Source organism: Poecilia reticulata, chromosome 13 (assembly GCF_904066995.2).
Source record: "Poecilia reticulata chromosome 13, P_reticulata-male-v2, whole genome shotgun sequence".
In the NCBI taxonomy this organism is placed as follows: Eukaryota; Metazoa; Chordata; class Actinopteri; order Cyprinodontiformes; family Poeciliidae; genus Poecilia; species Poecilia reticulata.
The window spans coordinates 29,625,572-29,643,202 of NC_088842.1; the positions used below are offsets into that span (position 1 = coordinate 29,625,572).

Consider the following 17,631-nt stretch of genomic DNA (forward strand, 5'->3'; position numbering starts at 1 on the left):
TTAAGAAACAGGAAACCATAAAGGACTTGAACGACGGCATGAAGTAGGCACAGAAAAACAAAAAGCAATGAATCATTTAAGACTGGATGACACTGATCTATAAGAGCCTCACAAAGCCGCTTCCAACCCCAGCGAGAGCCATTACTCACAAAATATGAAACAGCGGAAAACCTTCCTAAGAACTGGCTGTTCAACCAAAGCCACTAAATCGCTTCGGTCAGCGTCCACGGTTCAACGCCGAGACAGGCGGGGAGAAAACAGAAGACTGGTTCTGCAAAAACAGACTCTGCCGACCGGAAAGAACACAAAGGCCACATTCACATCCCCACAAACATCTGGACCATCTGAGGAGATGCGAACAGACTCCATGAACGCACAAGGTAGAGCATCCTGCAACGCGTCAGCCGTTGGTTAAACCAACAATTCAGACAAAGAGCCGAACACGGCGGAGGCAGAGTGGTGATCTGGGAACACGGCGGAGGCAGAGTGGTGATCCGGGCCGGCTCTGCTGCAGCCGCAGCATCTGAACCAGAAAATCAGACAGGAAAACAACATTCACTGGGTGATAAACCGTCCCAGACTTTATCACAATAAACGATAATGTGGCTGTTTTGACACCATTTTATATAATAATAGTAATAATGGATTAATAATGATCAGATTCTCAAAGATTAATAAACTTTCAGTTCTAGTGAACATTTAACACTGGAAATGGAAAACATTTTAAATAAATACACAAAACAACAAATAAAATGAATTATAAAGTCTTTGTAGACAAAACAAAAGGAGCTGGTTGAGGAAAAAAACACCAAACTGACGACTTTATTGGCCAATTATTGGTAGAAATATGGCAAAATATAAGAGCTTGTTTTAAGTAAATCATTCCTTATTATTGATTTTAAAAAAGAACCGTTTCCACTGCACATTATTTCTTCGACTGTCTCATCTTGGAACAGTCAATAATTATTTTCTTGAAACAAGAAAATAATTATTTTCTAGTGGAAAAATATTTCCACTAGAAACTAGATAAAATATACTTGGTAAGAGTTTGTTATCTTTATAGTGTAAAATGAAGGTTTTGGAGGGGCTTAGTCAAATATTCTGAAATACAGAACTTAAAAAGCATCACCAACTCAAATTTAAGACTTTCTAAGACCATTATGAATTAAATTTATCTATGGCAACAGAATCAAAATCAATCAATCAAATTTTATCTGTATAGCAAATTTCAGCAGCAAGGCATTTCAAGGTGCTTTACATAATTAAAAAACAAAATAAAAAGAAGTGATGAAAGCTGCAGCTCTGTTCTCTTTGGTTCCTCCTTTTCAGCTTCGTCTCCCTTCAGAGTAACAACTTTGTTGAAATAAATTTCTTAAACTGGAGCTTGATCACCGTGTTTACAAGTTTATGTCGCACCAAAAGCTGAACTTACATCAATGCAGTAGCAATGCTAACTGTTTTCTGTGCTAAGCTTTTAGCATCATATAGTTTGGAGGAAATCCAACAATAAACGATAAATTTGCACTTAAACCATAACAGACGGGAAAAAACCCCCATAAAACTAGCTGGCTAGCTAGGAAGGTTATGTTAGCATCTAGCTAGCAGTAGCCTCAACAGATTTGAAGACATACGAGTTTCCTGAGAGAAAAAATTAAGAAAGAAAGGAATAATTTAGAACTACATAGAAAACAAAAGATGAAATAGTTCTTCCACAGCAAAATGTGCAGCCTGTGATGTGATGAACGCATTAAGTTTTAGACATTTTAAGGTCTTAATTTTAGACTTTTTAAAAATGCATGAACCCTGTTGCAGAAGAAACTTGGAAACACTGTAAAAAAATAAAAAAACAACTTTAAAAATATCAAAATGGCTCCAAAGATTCATATAATAAACTGGTCGGTATATGGGAGAAAATTCAAATATCAAATTAGTTTATTAAGCTGAAACTATTGTGTTAAAAATGAGTGAAATGAGATAAAATAAACCTTTATGAACTTTTTTAAACCTGTGCAGCAAAACGATGAGCATCCAAGCAGTGCAGCGGCTCTGAAACGCCTGCAGAGATGAAACTGTTGCTTTTGCCGTTTTGTTTGTTGCTCGGCAGGCGTGAGAAAGAAAGAACTTTTCAGTCGTCTGCGTGATAAATGGACTCTGAAAGTATGATAAAGCTGAAGCAGCGGCTGTAGATCCATGGAGGGGAGGATTTATGTGACTGGAAAACTTGAACCCCCACAAGCAGACGGCTCAACCAAAACAAACACGCAGAAAAAAAAGAAAGAAAAAAAGTTAAAATATAATTAGTCTTCTTCACCGAATCCACAAATCTTTTGCAAACAAACCAGCTGTCTTACAAGCCTGAGGACCTCAAGATAAATACTTGCTCCTAAACAGAAAGTGTGAACACTTTATTTAGGCTGTCTAAATGTTTATCCGTCTCCATTTGTAGCATGTCTCGCTTGTTGTGCGTGCGGCGATTGCAAAACAAACTCAGAGGGCGATAAATCCACACATCTGGCCCCTAAAATAAAGACGGAACTCCTTGGAAACCCGTTTCTGATGCGAGAGGAGTTTTCTGCGGAAGAAACAACCACAAGAAACCGACGCAGCAGAAACGGCAAACGTTGCATCTCTTACAGATATCGACCAGCTTTGTCCGCGAGGTAGGAGTGTCTGCTACAAAAAAACGCAAAATCCTGCCAAATATTTTTGGTCTGGTTTCTGGTCCGTAAGAAAAAACAAACTTTAATACTCATGAAGAAGTACTGGAGAGATTATTCAGTTATAACATGGGGAAAGTGTCTGATGAGTGAAATAATCTGGAACTAGTTCTATTTCTGATTCAGCACTGAAGGGCACATATCATGCAAAATTCACATTTTGCACATTTTTTGGTTTCCACTGCTTCTGAAAACATTCCAAGTGTTTTAAAAAGAAACACCCATCTGGTTTTTGTTTCGGCAGTAAATTAGTGTTTTTTGGTGTCTGGAAAATGAATCGTTTCAAAAACCGAATGCAATGTCGCAAGTCGGCAGGAACTACAGGTCACCTAGTAACCACAGACCGTTGCCTAGCAACCAGAGTGGAACGCCGCCCGTCACCTAGCAACCCAAACTGAGTTCCAGCACGTTCAGTCAGCTGGTTCCTATATCCGCTGTACAATGGCTGCTGGAACAGACAAAGGTTTAGCTGCTGGCTTGCAGTCGTTTTGTGTTGATTATATTCCTGTCCTAACCTGTTCAAGGAGGCAAAACGGGTCGTTATTTATTTGAAACAAGCTCTTGTATCCTGTAACTTGTAAGTTGGTTTTGTCTCGTTTCAAGGGTTCCAAAACTAGACCAAAAATACTTGGTGAGACTTTGTGTTTTCGCAGTGCAGAACCAGTCTGAATTAGATTATTCTGCTCACTTTAAATATCTTTTATAAATAGGGGTTTCTGCTGCTCCCTGAAGGGCCACATGTTGGTGGAGGGGAGGCCCAAAATGGCAGCCGCAACCACAGAACCAGAGGCAGGCAGCGGCGGTCTCCACGCTGCCTCTCGCTCTGATCTGGGAGGAAAACAGCCCTTCAAACAAGAAGCCTGTTTGTCAGCTAAAAGGGGAGAGCCAGGCCCTGCATGCGCTGGCCCTTAATATAGTCTCGCTGATCTGTGCGTCGGCTTCCAGAGCGGCACAGGCATTCCTGTCCCTGCCGAAAACCCGCCCCAGTCAGATGGCACTCATTGGTTCGGCGTTTTGGGAGTAGAGAGCTGCGGTCGCCCGCGGGTTTCCAGAAGGAGGAGGCGGGCAGGCGGGCGGGCTCCTGGGGGCCTCGGCGCTGAGGTGACGGACCGACTGAACGGGGTCACTTACAGGAAGGGAAACAGAAATGAATACTGCAAACAGGAAAAGCCAAAGAATGCAGAAGAAAGAAAAATCGCTTCACATCTCCTCTGGTTCACAAGTTCAGCGCCAGAGTTTCTCCTTCCTGGAGGGGAGAAGCTAAGAAAACGACAGAACAATGGCGGCCATCGGTCGTCTTTTGGACGACTTCAGTTTGATTCTGGCAGAACCGCAAAGTTCGGGTCAAGATCCGACCAACATAAAAACACGGAAAGAGACAGTGCACCCTCTTTTGGTACCAAATGTTTTATGTGTCAGGGTATATTAATGAAAACTCTGGTCTTTACCAAGTCTTAAATGCATGGAATCTAGAGAAATAACAAATGATCATTTCAGTAAATCAATTATTATGACGATTAATCGGATACAATTTTGGGCTAAATTGGCACATTCTGCACATTCACCTCTTAACCTTTTTATACAATATTGGAAATGCATTAAAAGAGGCAAATAAACTGAATTATTTCCCATTTCAAACAGGGTATTAAATGTATGTAATCTAGTTGCACTGACGATTATTTTAGCCATCGATTATCCAGGTGATTAATCGATTAATCGGACAAAAACTGGCACATTCTGCAGATTTTTCATTTTTATACAATATTGGGAATACATTAAAAAATAACAAATACATTTCTTTTTAAAGAAGAAATAAGTATTTTATTGCTTAAAATGCAATAATATAGTTTCCATTTCTTGAATTTGAACCGAGTGAAGCTAAAACTTTGCTACTTGTTGAGTTTTGTGTAAAACACATTTAAAGACAAAGTTGTTCTTATCTTGAATGCAAAAGGTTTTTGTATTTTGTAAAGTTTTGGCTTAAATAATGCTCTCAATATGAGTAGTATCTGAATTGGCCAAGAAAAGGCAAAACTCAATTAAATGCAGACAGTTGACGATTAATTGATTACTAAATGATTATTTCAGTCATCGATTAATCGTTTCAGTCCTCCTGTAATCCAACCTCAAACAGATTTTAGGGATGCATATATCAGCACTAGCATCGGGATTGGCAGATGTTTGTTATTGTTTTAAGCACATCAGTATCGGTCCAATAAATAAAACTGTATCGACATCATCAACCGATATTTATTTCTATTTTACTCGTTTCTGGTGGAGGAAGTTGGTGTCATTTGTCTGGTCATGTGACCGTGATAATGCAGCGCAGGACTGTGGGGGGTTTAACTTCAGCAGTTGAGGTATTTTTTTCAACCCATATCATTAGATTCAGGTTTGGACTTTGACTAGGCCAATGTAGCTCCTCCAGTTTGGGTCAAGCTTCAGTCATCAGACTCAAATTTGACTTAAATTCACATACAAAGGAGCTTGTGGTTGATTTTTAGTCTACCTAGCTCCTGCTGCTGATTAAGCCCACATCATCAATCTTCCACCACCGTGCTCGACATCCGTTGACTGGAAATAGTTTTAAAAGTCCTAATAACCCCTTCCAGATCGATGATGTCCTTTGGAAACCTTCGTTTCCAAAGTAAAACCTGTTGCTTTTATAGAAAGTCAAACTCATGATGACCACTTAATAAACGCAGCTAATTGGTACCAGTTAGCTGGTACCAATTAGCGAGTTTAAATGGTGAACTCCATGGAAGCAGTGGGGGTGTACTTAGTTTTCAGAACACATTTTCCCTCTCTGTTTAATAAATATCGTCAGTAGAGAATCTGCTGCAGTGTGGACTAGATTTAAATGTTTATAGAAGCAGATGAGTTTTATTCTGACCAGAAACATAAAAGAGGACAGATTTCTATTTTCCAATGGTTGGAAGAAGAAGCAGAAGCAGCAGAAGAAGAAGAAGCAGCAGAAGCAGCAGAAGAAGCAGAAGCAGCAGAAGAAGAAGAAGCAGCAGAAGCAGCAGCAGCAGCAACAACAGTGGCTGCAGCATCATCCCCCACTGCGTCAACTAAAACGTTCCAGCATTTTCATTATCTAAAGCTGCCTGGATGGTTTATTCTTCTTCATAGCAGCCGTGTGTGTGGTACTGATCCACATTCCCTTATCATGCTGGGGACACACACACACACACACAGCAGGAGCCTGTATTCCCACTACATTAACACAAACCAACCCATCTTTCAGAGAAGAAGCAAACAGTTTGCCTCCGCTGCCTTTCAGTGGCTGCCTCCCAACATCTGTTTCTGCTGCACCAAAAACTGTTTGTTTGTTTTAACAATTACGGCCCGATGTTTCTCATTTCATTTCTCCAATCTTTTGAAAGCCATTACCCGGTTTCAGGTCCTTTTCTGCTCCAAACCTTCAGAAACTCGATCCAGTCGTGTGTTGGGAACAGGCGGTTAGAGGACGCCGCTGACATTTCAGCGAGGGTTCAGACGAAGACCACGGGTCGTCTGAAAACCCGACTTGGAGACTCAACGCGAAGCTGTTTGGATCGTCTGTCAGACTCGGATGGGGGCGAGGGAGGAAACACTGAGGAGTTTTGAAGGAGAGAAATGTGTTGCCCAGTTAAAATAACCACGCTGCGAGTTCTGAGCTGATAAGAAGTGCTACTAATGACAGAGACACGTAAACATTCAGCTACTGCTTTCAGTCCAGCGCTCACAGTCTCAAGTCACCAGCACATCTTTCCCAGTGACCCCCGTCTCAAGGCTGCTGGGTGTTGTCAATCAGCACCCTGCCCCGCTGCCCAACGCTGGCCGTCTGAAACGACCCTCAGGTTCAAGTATCACTCACCAGTAACCAACAGAACCAATGTCAGCGTTAGAAACCAGTTAGGGCTGCAGCCAACAATCATTGTAATATCGATTAATCGATTACTCTTAACGATTAATCGAATAAAATTTGCACAGTTTACAGCTTTCTCATTTAACCTCTTAAGCCTTTTCTATTAGAAATACATGAAAAGATGGAAATAAATAATTCAATTCCTTTTTTAAATAATAAACTTTTTATTGCTTGGTAAATCTGAACCCGGTGAACCTAAAACTAAACCACTTGAAGAGTTTTGACTATTTATCATATTTAGACGAAGGTGTTTTTATCTTAGATGCCTGTTTAAATAGTCTATATACCCCAGTTAACGATTAATTGATTAACGAGTTAGTATGTGATTATTTAAATAATTGATTAAACACAATTATCTTGATTAATCACAACTTGACTGATTGTTTCATCCCTACTTTGATGTGGCAGCTAATGAGCAAAAGCACCAAAAAAGATGATTTGTTCATTAGGTTGGTGATGTGGGTTAACAATTAATCTGATAAATCTGATTAGTCGTTTCATCCCCTGGTGGGATGAAGCAAAGTATAAGTACTCTGTTACTGTACTTAAGTACATTTTTCATGTATATGTACTTGTGGGTACTTTTGACTTTTCTGAATATCACATTTAGGGTGTTTTCACACCTGACCGTCCGGTAGAGTCGGTTCAAAATTACAACATTTGTTACATTTTCATCTTACTTCCAATACTGATTATTCTTAAAAGAAAGTATTTACTTTATTCAGGTAAAATATTTATGTGGCACTTTTACTAGAGTACATTGTTACCTGTTTACTTGTAGTTTTACTTGTACACTGTTTCTCCCCAGCACTGTTAGAAACTACAGCAGCGTGACTCAATCGCAGAGCAATGAGAGGCGTCAGAAGTTCAAACCACGCCGGGTTTTTAAGTTTGGGAATGACTGGCTGGAAGGTCAAACACCAGCCATAAAACAAGCCTCTAAATTCCTCTGTGTTGTATCTGAGCTCTCTGCCCGTCAGAGATCGAGTTCCCCCTCTTGTTAATTACATGGATCCCAACTAAGAACTCCAGACACTTTAGTAAATAAACAGGACGTACGCCGATGCACTGCGGGTAAACATAATAAAATCATAAGGGTTAAGGAGACACGTTTTGATGAACGACAACCACTCTTAAAGGGGCAGTATGAAGAGTTTTCCAGGCGCATCATGTTATTTTACAGGACAATCAAGTAACTATATGTTTCATTCAGTTATAAAAAAGCTGTATGCAAGGAGGCGCTGTGGTGGCGCAGGGGCAAAGCACAGCCCACATATTGAGGTCTTAGTCACGCCGGTGGTCGCAGGCTTGACTCCCGGCCTGCCGCATGTCTTCCCCTCTCCTTCCTGTTGAACGACCTTCAAAATAAAGGCCCCTAGAGCCAACAAGACCTTAAAAGAAAAGCTGTATATGTCAAGCATAACTTTAAAAGATATCTCACGTCCGTCTCTTTAAGAAGCTCCTGCTCTTAACGACACTTCGCCTTCAGCAGGTCATCACAACCATGCTCCTCATTATGCCGTTTACAGCCGATATGCATATGCATGCATGAAGGAATCAAAGCAGCAACATTAGGTTTGTTTTTGATGAGGGAATAACATTATAACAGCATAAATATCAGAAAAGTTTATTTTGCATCAGATTCAAAACTACAGGCTCTAGAAAAGTGGAGCACATTTTTTATTTTTCATGAGTTAAATAAAAATCAGAAACTAATCAGCCATCCAGACGAAAACCTGAACTCGGTCCATTTCTATGAAGAACAGTGCAGGTCCTTGAAATAATGGCCAGTTTCACAAGCTGCTGTTGAATTTGACGCCATAATAAAATAAAGAAGCAAAACACAATTTGGAAAATTCAAATCCATTCACATTAGGATGAGCATTCAGGTTTGCCTAATGGCTTGAAAAATTAAGAGAAATTATCAGTCAGACTCACTGATTTCCATCTTAAATCATTTGTGAGAATATCGTCACCAGCTAATCGTTAGCTGCTCACTGTTAGCATCAGCTTTCAAGCTTCTTGGTGGAATCAACTTATGCCACCATTTCATTTATCAACGACACTGAAACACATTTTACCGCATCTTGTTGCATAGACAGAGAAAAAGGAACAACAATTAATAAGATAAAATAAAAAAGATCCAAAATCCAAGCAACGTAAGAAAACCCTGACTGGCTAGTTGTTAGCAGCTAACAGTTAGCATCTGTGTTGAGGAATCTTGTCTGCACTAATGAGCTATTTTACAGTTTCTACAAAGTTTGGACTGCGTTTGATCGTCTGGATCTAATTACAGTGATGCTAGTACTGTGAGATGTACTAAATTTCTAATCATATCCTAATGATAAGGCAAGAAATTCACAAGATAATATGCTCACAAAATAGCTGACTTTGTTGTGTTGACAGTCGGCTAATAAGGACGTCTCATTAGCCTAGCACGTTATGCTGGGTTACATAAATACTGGAGTCTCTTTTAAAAAGTTTAATTGTTTGTGCAGAGTGTTCAAGATACCAGGAAGAAAAGAGTAACAAAACAATGACAGGAAGAATTCAAATGGTTTGTAAGCACTGTAAAAACACAGTTAGCTTACAGTTAGCATCTGATTCAATCTTAGGGTTAGTTTACAGCTGTTTAAGAGTCTGGACTGGATTTGATCATCTCTAGTTTAAAAACTACAAAAACATTGGCCAGACTTGATCTCTATAACTCTACACTGAACGGAGAGCTTTTAAAACTTTATTAAATCTTAATTTAATTTGTGAAAACATAAAAATGGGACATTAATGCTGCTTTATTGGCGTTATGACCATGTAAAAAACGCAACATATAGACTTGTCAGAGCTGGACTTCAGTATATAAAAATCTGTATCACTCTGTTTGGAGAAGTTTTAGTTTTCCCCAAATTATTGCTGAACTTTTATCTCTCATTTGACACACCTGGTCTTCAGCCTCTAATCCATCACGCATTATTAAAACAAAGAGGTAATTAAGGTTATTATAAAAAAGTGACAATTACATCACCCAAAAATACACTTATTGACATTTTTTCCTCTTTTTTGACATTAACCAAGAAAGGCACAGACAGTGTAGAAGCCATAACTACAAGATTACAACTCACCTATGACCTCACTTCCTGTTTTTTTATTTATTTTTTACCTTAAATGAAACCTCAGCCATAATTTGTCGTTGCTGGTGTGCATGTGGCTTCTCGAACATTAGGAAAAAAATCAAGAGAGCCATTATGAGAGCAGAGGCTGGTATCATTACACATGCTTACATTCAAATTGCCCACTTAACATAGTTTTCCTACAGCAACATGTGTTTATCATTAACGAGCGCCCTAATAGCTCAAAGATTATTCAGGCCCTCTTAATGGCGCGGTTGTGCTTTGTGCGGGTCGGCCTGATAAGAGCCAGGGCCACTAATGGTTTATTAATTCCCCCCCAAAAAAAGAGAAAAAAATGCTTTAAAAACAGTTTAAAAAAAATAAAAAATACTCTGACATCTCATTCAATCAGCGTCATGAAAACTTAGACTTACTGAGGAGGAAACAATTAAGACAAAAATACTCAACTAGCTGGTTTACTGGGTTGAGAATAAGGCAGCTATTGTTGAAATAATTCAGATTTTTTTTACATACGTCCTGTTTTTCATGACAACATGTTAAAGTTTACAAAAGTATCTGTACTCACAATTTGTTGAGAGGCTTTCATAGAAGCATAAATAGAGGAAAAAACAGCTGCAAGCGAGAAATGCTCAGTAATTTAGCAACATTATCAAGTCAATTAAGTTAAAGTGAGGTAAACTGAGGGAGAGAAACTAAAAAAAAAAAAAGCAAATTACTGCAAAAACAAAAGCACTTTGCACCAAAACGTGACGCTGGACCTGAGGAGTGAGCCTCTCTGCGTTGGTCGAAAGCGGCGCAGGGATCTGAAAGCCATCGGAAGCGTCTTCCTGTCCCGCAGCCGACGCAACAATGCATGTGCAACTGTTTGAACTTGGGGAGGGATTTGATCTGAGAGCAGCCATGTGTGTCCCACTGACTGCATGTCACGCATGTGAGAGAGAAAGAGACAGACTCCAGGTCCAAAACCGTCTCAGGGTGTCCGTCTCTCTGAAAACGTCCCCCAGACTCCAGCAATGCGGGACAAAAATCAACGTAAATGACGACACGAGTGAGCAAGTGTTTAAAATCACTGAGTGTAAGATTTGTGCTAGGAATCTTACAATTAAATCTCAAACAGATTGGAAAATAACCGTTAAAACCTTTTTCTGGTCTAAAAAACAAGATTTTAAAACCATTTTAGTGACTTTCTATTTAAACACGCAAACATTCCTGTTAAATTATGACGTCTTCAGTGAAGGTAGCGTTCTTAATGCGCTACTTTTTGCACCTTTTGTGACATCATCAAAGTATTTATCTGAAAGGTTAAAAAGTTTTCCATCTCTGGAGGAGATTTGGGAAAAAACCCAAACTTTGTGTTTGGTGTTGTGATGAAATGTAAAGGTAACACTGGTGTGTTCAGGGCGACATGTTTGTCCTTTTTAAACAGAAAAACAGCCTGCAGGAAATCTGCTTTCTACCAGGGTGCAAGGCGACTGTTCACGACTCAATAGAGCCGTTTATGGAATATTTATTTAAGCTTTTGTTTTCATTTAAGTCGCCCCAGAGAGAGCAGCAAGAAGTTGCATCTAAATTTTAAGCTTATGAATTTGTTTAAAGGACCAAACGCCAATATCAAGGGATAAAACAGATTTAAAGCAGTTTTAAAGTTGATCAACTTTTCTATTATAAGCCCAACTGGATGCCAGAGACTCTGTGGGCGTCTTCTCTGTTTATATGGAGCATAAAAAATACACCAACCTTCCCCTCTTGATGCTGTGCACTGCCAGTCCGCTGGCTGAAACATTTCCTTTGTGTAAAAGAAAACTAAATCTCATGTTTGGAAACATTCCCCATGGTAAAAAACACAAAGCGTGAAATCTAATGGAGGTTTTGGGAATGTTTTAAAACTAAAGCTGCGACTGGACTGACTACCTGAGCAGACAGCCTGACTAATTACTCATCATATCATCTTTTTGTCAAACTCCAGAAGAGCAAAGAACAGCAGAAAAGGTTCAGATTCTGTTAATTAAACAATACAAACAGGTGTTTGTTTATAAACTAATGGAGGAACACCAATCAGTTTGGGGGATGTTTTAAAACTAAAGCTGCAACTGGACTACCTGAGCAGATAGCCTGACTAATTAATCATCAGATATCATAATGTTATCTTTTCATATTCCGGAAAAGCAAAAAAATGCAAAAATTTTTCATATTCAGCAACTAAGCTTCAAACAAGCGTTTGTTTTTGTATCTTTAATATTTGCGTCAAAAGCAAAATAAAGGCATATTGGAGATGAACATACTTGCTTTTCTGTTTTAAACCATCAGTCAGATTTATCTTAACGCGATCAGTTCACGTCATTCCTGATCAGAACTTTTCCAAATCAGCATTATTTCCTTGTAAGATGAAGGACTTGTTTCCAGCAGTGCCGAAACGCAAACATAACGCAGAAAACCAGGCCAGCTCGGCGCATAATGCATGCATTCAGAGGCAGAGTCCATAATGCTGCGCCGTGGCTTCATACACAAACTGTGTATTAACTCGGAGCCGTGCAGGGGCGCCCCCGTTCACCAGAGTTAACCAAACACCGCAACCACCGCTCCTTTTAGCGTCACCTTTCTTTTGTTATTCCCACTCAGGCTCCTCCGGCCCCGGTGCGCACACCGACCCTTCCCCCGAGCCCTGTCCGCCTGCCTTACCTCTCTTCCAGGAGGGCGAAAGCTGCGACGCGTCGGGTCCCTCAGCAGCGGCAAAACGCATTATTCTGATCCCAAATCCGTGCGGGGCCCTCCATTAGAAACGGGCTCAAAGTGCGCGGTGACGGGAGGAACATGAGAACTCTCGGAGGTGGAAACTTTTGTTTTTCTTTAAGACCCGTAAAGCAGCGATCGGCTTCGGCGGCCAAGGTGCGCCAACTTCCCCCAGTCTGGTTCTGGGCTCGAGTTTTTCGGGCCGAAACCTCTTGTTCCTGTCCCGTTAAGTGCAACTTCTAAAGCTCCCCGTCTCTTACTGCTGCCTCTTCCACACACGCATCTTTGAAGGCAGTCAGTGTCGAGTTGCTCAGCAAATCATGGCAGCGACCAGGCTGCTCGTCAAACCAGGAATGTCCCAGCCCCGCAGCTCGGCACGGCTCCTGGAGAGGGGCGGGAGGAGGCAGGAGGGAAGGAGCTGTGCATTAACAAGTTTTACAATCTAACGAGAAAATAACTTCCTCCTTCCCCCCTCTGAGCACACGTGTGGACATCGTTAAGGAATCGCCTAAGCCCGGGTGTCAAACTCATTTTCATTTTGGGCCGAATCAAGATCACGAATGTTTTCAAGAACCGCGTAACAAACAGGTCCAAGTGACACAAAGTAGAACCTCAGTATCCCTGCGGCCCGTAAGTACTGAGAGTTGGGTGGTAACATTTACTCAGTTACATTTACACGAGTAACTTTTTAGAAAAAAGTACTTTTAGGAGAATTTCTACTACTTTCTGCTCTTACTTGAGTAAAATTTCTGGATTTTTTTACCCACTGAATGAAAATCAAAGATGTTTCAACCAAACATTCACCAGACTCAGACACACACCTGCAGTTCCTGTTAAAGTTTCAAAACTTTTTTTCTTGAAAGAAACGGATCTGGAAACATTTATTCGCCTGATTTTGTTATTTCAAATCCACTTAATTTTATATTTTGTTTGGTTTGATGATGTAATTTTTAAATATTAAAAGTGTTAATTTGATCATCTCTCTGCACTTGGGTCGCCTTTTTAACAAATAACTTTCTACTGGAGTCGTTTCTTGGACGGATACTTTTTACTTTTACTAGGACATTTTGGGTCATCTTCCAAACTAACACTGAACTTCTTTTAGATTCATCAGTGTCTCCACGGTTTCACGATTGTTTTTGTGACTTCTTCCAGTCAAAATCACAGATTTTCTCACTGCTAATTATACTTGTGTATGTGCTGCTCACACCCTTCCCTTTTCTCTATGCTAAGCAACAGCTAGTTCCCCAGGTCAGAACCTGCCATGAATGCTAAGGCTAGTTAGCATAGCCACTGATGACGGCTGAGAAATGGTTTTGAATGATAAGTTCTTTGTCTGCCATTAGCAACTTTAGCATCACATACACAGGGTTGATTGACAGAGTTAAGGCACTTGATGTAATTTAGTGTCTGGATTCTGTAGGGTCACATAAAAAGCTGTGGCGGGCCAGATTTGGCCCCTGGACCTTGAGTTTAACACATGTGACCAAAGCATTTTAAAAAGATCAATATAAAATTCCCCACCAATAATCAAATCGATATTAAACAACCCAGTCGAAAACTTAAAATAAAAAACTCAATTTAAAAATCTGAGAAGTAATACTTCTGTTGCCGGGTGTAAAATCAAGAAAAGTCTACTGAATTAGTCCAATAAATACATTGTTGATCTGCAGGTGTGTCAGTGTTAGCTACAAATGTGAGCTAACACATTTACACACAGAGTAAATAGTGTGTGTGCGTGTGTGTGTGTGCGTGTGTGTGTGTGTGTGTGTGTGTGTGTGTGTGTGTGTGTGTGTGTGTGTGCGTGCGCGTGTGTTAGGATCAACAATGTGCCAGGACAGGGTCCATACTTTTGCTGTGACGTCATCATTTTATCAATGTTTGTTTTCCTTCACGTCTAAAGATTAACTGACCGTTAGAGGAGGGTGGATCAATAATATTGATACCAAATCGGTATCAATATCAGATCGATACTTTAGTTTCCGATTCCTTTTTGAAATTTTGTTTTACTTTTGCATTGTAGTTTCTAAACTCTGCCATAAAAAGTATTTTGCTTAGATTTTCTCTCAAATGGAAACTTTGTGCCCTTTGTTTACTTAGAGAACAATGGACTCCCGAGTTTATTGTGTAAATGTGTCATTAAAAACACCACAAAGTCTCCCAAAGTCCAGAAGTTTGACAATATATCACACTTAGATAATAAAATAGTAAAAAAGTATTGGTACATGGCCAGGCTAATCTCAGACGGATGGAATTTTCAATAGCGCAGACAAAGTGTCTGCATAACTTGGATTGAGATTAAGCATTGGGGTTATTGGGTAATTTTTGCGGTCTGCTTTTATGAAAATAATATAAATATTACTTCTGTTTAGTTTTTCTTAATTGTTATATTTTTATTTTAACAATTCAGATACAAAATGTCATGTTTTAATTATTTTTTACATATTCCACTTTGAAATAAATTATTTTGCTGTAATCTTTCACTTTTTCTTGTTTTTCAAGAAATTACTTTGCATAGTTAAGATTTTATTTACATTTTTATCTTGTCAGTTTTTTGTCTGATGCTAGACAAGTTTTATTTTTTGTGTAAAAATCTCAACAAATGCATTTGAAAACTGATATAACAGTAGGAATTAGAATGTTTAGCAAAATTAAATATCTTTAGTGCGAAATTTGGAAATATATTCCTTCAAGATTGTTTGGCCTTTAAATTATTTGACTTCTTGTAGTTTTGTGAACTGTGTTTGACCTCCAGGCGTTTTTTAAGTCTCAGAGAGTTTCCAGTTTCAGTCCAAGTTGTGCAGTGTGTGTTTAAAGAAATGATTTAAAATAAGTTGGGTTTTTTTGTTTGGTTTTTTTGCTATGTTTAAAACCATTTTAGTGACTTTCTATTGAAACACGTAAACATTCCTGTTAAATTATGACGTCTTCATTGAAGGTAGCGTCTTAATGCTTGCCTTGCAGCAAGAAGGTTCTGGGTTCGATTCCTGGTCTTTCTGCATGGAGTTTGCATGTTCTCCCTTTGCATGGTGGGTTTTCTCCGGGTACTCCGGTTTCCTCCCACAGTCCAAAAACATGACTGTCAGGTTAATTGGCCTCTCCAAATTGCCCCTAGGTGTGAGTGTGTGTGTGCATGGTTGTGTGTCTCTGTGTTGCCCTGCGACAGACAGGCGACCTGTCCAGGGTGACCCAGCCTCTCGCCCAGAACGTTAGCTGGAGAGGCACCAGCAACCCTCACGACCCACCAAGGGACAAGGGTGTAAAGAAAATGGATGGATGTTTAAATATGACACTGGTTCATTCATTTTACTTTGGAGTCTTCTTTCTCTAAATAACTATATATATAATAAGTTAAGCAGGTTATCAGGTAAACAAACGAAAACTTCAATCTCAGTCCAGTCAGGTCATAAACTGAAAATACATGGATAACAAGCTAAAACCCAAAGAAAAACAACAAAAGAAAAGACCTGAAAAGACCTTCAGAAAGCCTGAAGGTCGTAATACAAAATGAAAAATTGATGACTCAGGACTTCTGCTAAGTTGAAACACTTTCTGTTTAAGACCCCAGTTACAAACACTGCATCAAAGATTGGCGTCATCTTTATTTAATGTGGAATAATCTGTTTCTTTTTGAGAACAGCTCAACAAAATAAACTGTGTTTCTGAAAAGTCCTCTGCTGTTTAGACAGCCTGAGTGTTCTGCAAACCATTCCCCTGACTTGGAGAGACGCCTGCTCAGAAATGCAGCAGAGAGGGAGCAGTCGGAGGCAAACAGTCATCTGCTGTGCGTATGGGCATGAGTAAACAGCATAATCAGCTCTGAAGAAGCACTTATGTGTTCCAGTGTGTGCTTGGTGGCCCACCCTGCTGCAGGCTGCAGGTGCAGCTCGCCGTCTGACAGAGGAGCCTCCTGCAAGGTGGCAGCTCGTCCTGCACATGTTAGACGAACTCACTGGGGGGCTTCGGTTGGCCAAGGCCAAATTCAGCAAACCTTCAGGCACAGAAAGGTTTTGGGAAACAACGTTATGGATGGAGGACATACAGAGCCCACTGCACTGGAAACCTCCTGGTTCCTCCACCAAATACTGATTTCTGAGGTATTGTTGCTTCTAAACGAATATGAACTTGTTTTTCTTTGCATTGTTTGAGGTATGAAAGCATTTTCTGCAAATAAATACAAAACTTCTGCTTAGAATTTCAGACATGTTGTCAGTACTTCATAGAATAAAAGAACAAACTTCATTTTACTCAAACATGAACCTATAGAGAGTAAAATCAGAGAAACTGATCATTTTAAATGGCCTCTGTATGTCTGTTTACATCCTTATCTTTTATTTTGCATTAATAAACACGGTTACCATATTTGATAGCTTGCATAAAGGTTTGTTTATGTATATTAAAGTAAAAACTCATTTATTCTGCCCTCCTGCTAAACTCATCTGGCTGCTTATGAACCTTCACTGCAAAAACACAAAATCTTACCAAGTATTTTAGGTCTAGTTTCTAGTGCAAATATTTTAGTTCACTTGAAATGAGACCAAACTAACTTACAAGTAACTTTTGAAGAAAAGAAACAGGAGCTTGTTTTAATCAATAATTCCTCAGTATTGATGAAAAGCTGCTGGTTCCCCTGGCAGATTATTTCTCTTATAACAAGACATTTTCCCATGTTGTAGCACTTTGTCATCAATGTTAAGAAATTATTGAAGCAAACACATTTTTTCACAAATCAACATCCACAACAGCCGGATGTTGCTACTGGTGAAAACGACAAAAAAGACAACAGGAAGTGGCGGAAGGATGGTGGGTTTTTTTTTTTTTTGGACAACGTGCAGCCGGCTCCACCAGACCCCTCACAGCATCGCACAGTTCATAAAACGTTGTGTATCTTTCGAACGTGTTGAATCCAAAGCTCTTCTGTAAAATCAAATACAATTTCTCCAAAACGCTGCATACATAGTAGCTTCCATAGCCTGTTAGCGTAGCCACCAATGAACCATATCAATTGTATTCTTGTAACAGTAAGTTGTTTCTGTGCAATTTGCACATTTAGCAGCGTGTTTACGAGAATGATTGACAGCGCTAAGCCCCTTTTCCTGGGTCTGATTGGTTGTTTTTGTTCTGTAGCAGCTCAGAGATGAGA

General features: G+C 39.7%; 1 protein-coding gene across 1 annotated transcript in view; it reads right to left on the reverse strand.

The window, feature by feature from the left end:
- The window catches only part of cdon (cell adhesion associated, oncogene regulated), a 63,296-nt gene extending 50,351 nt beyond the window's left edge, over positions 1-12,945 (reverse strand). Inside the window, exon 1 of the mRNA XM_008426440.3 lies at positions 12,438-12,945. The gene's annotated coding sequence lies outside the window, so the exon portion shown is untranslated. The remainder of the gene's footprint in view (positions 1-12,437) is intronic.
- Positions 12,946-17,631: the final 4,686 nt, after the last annotated feature.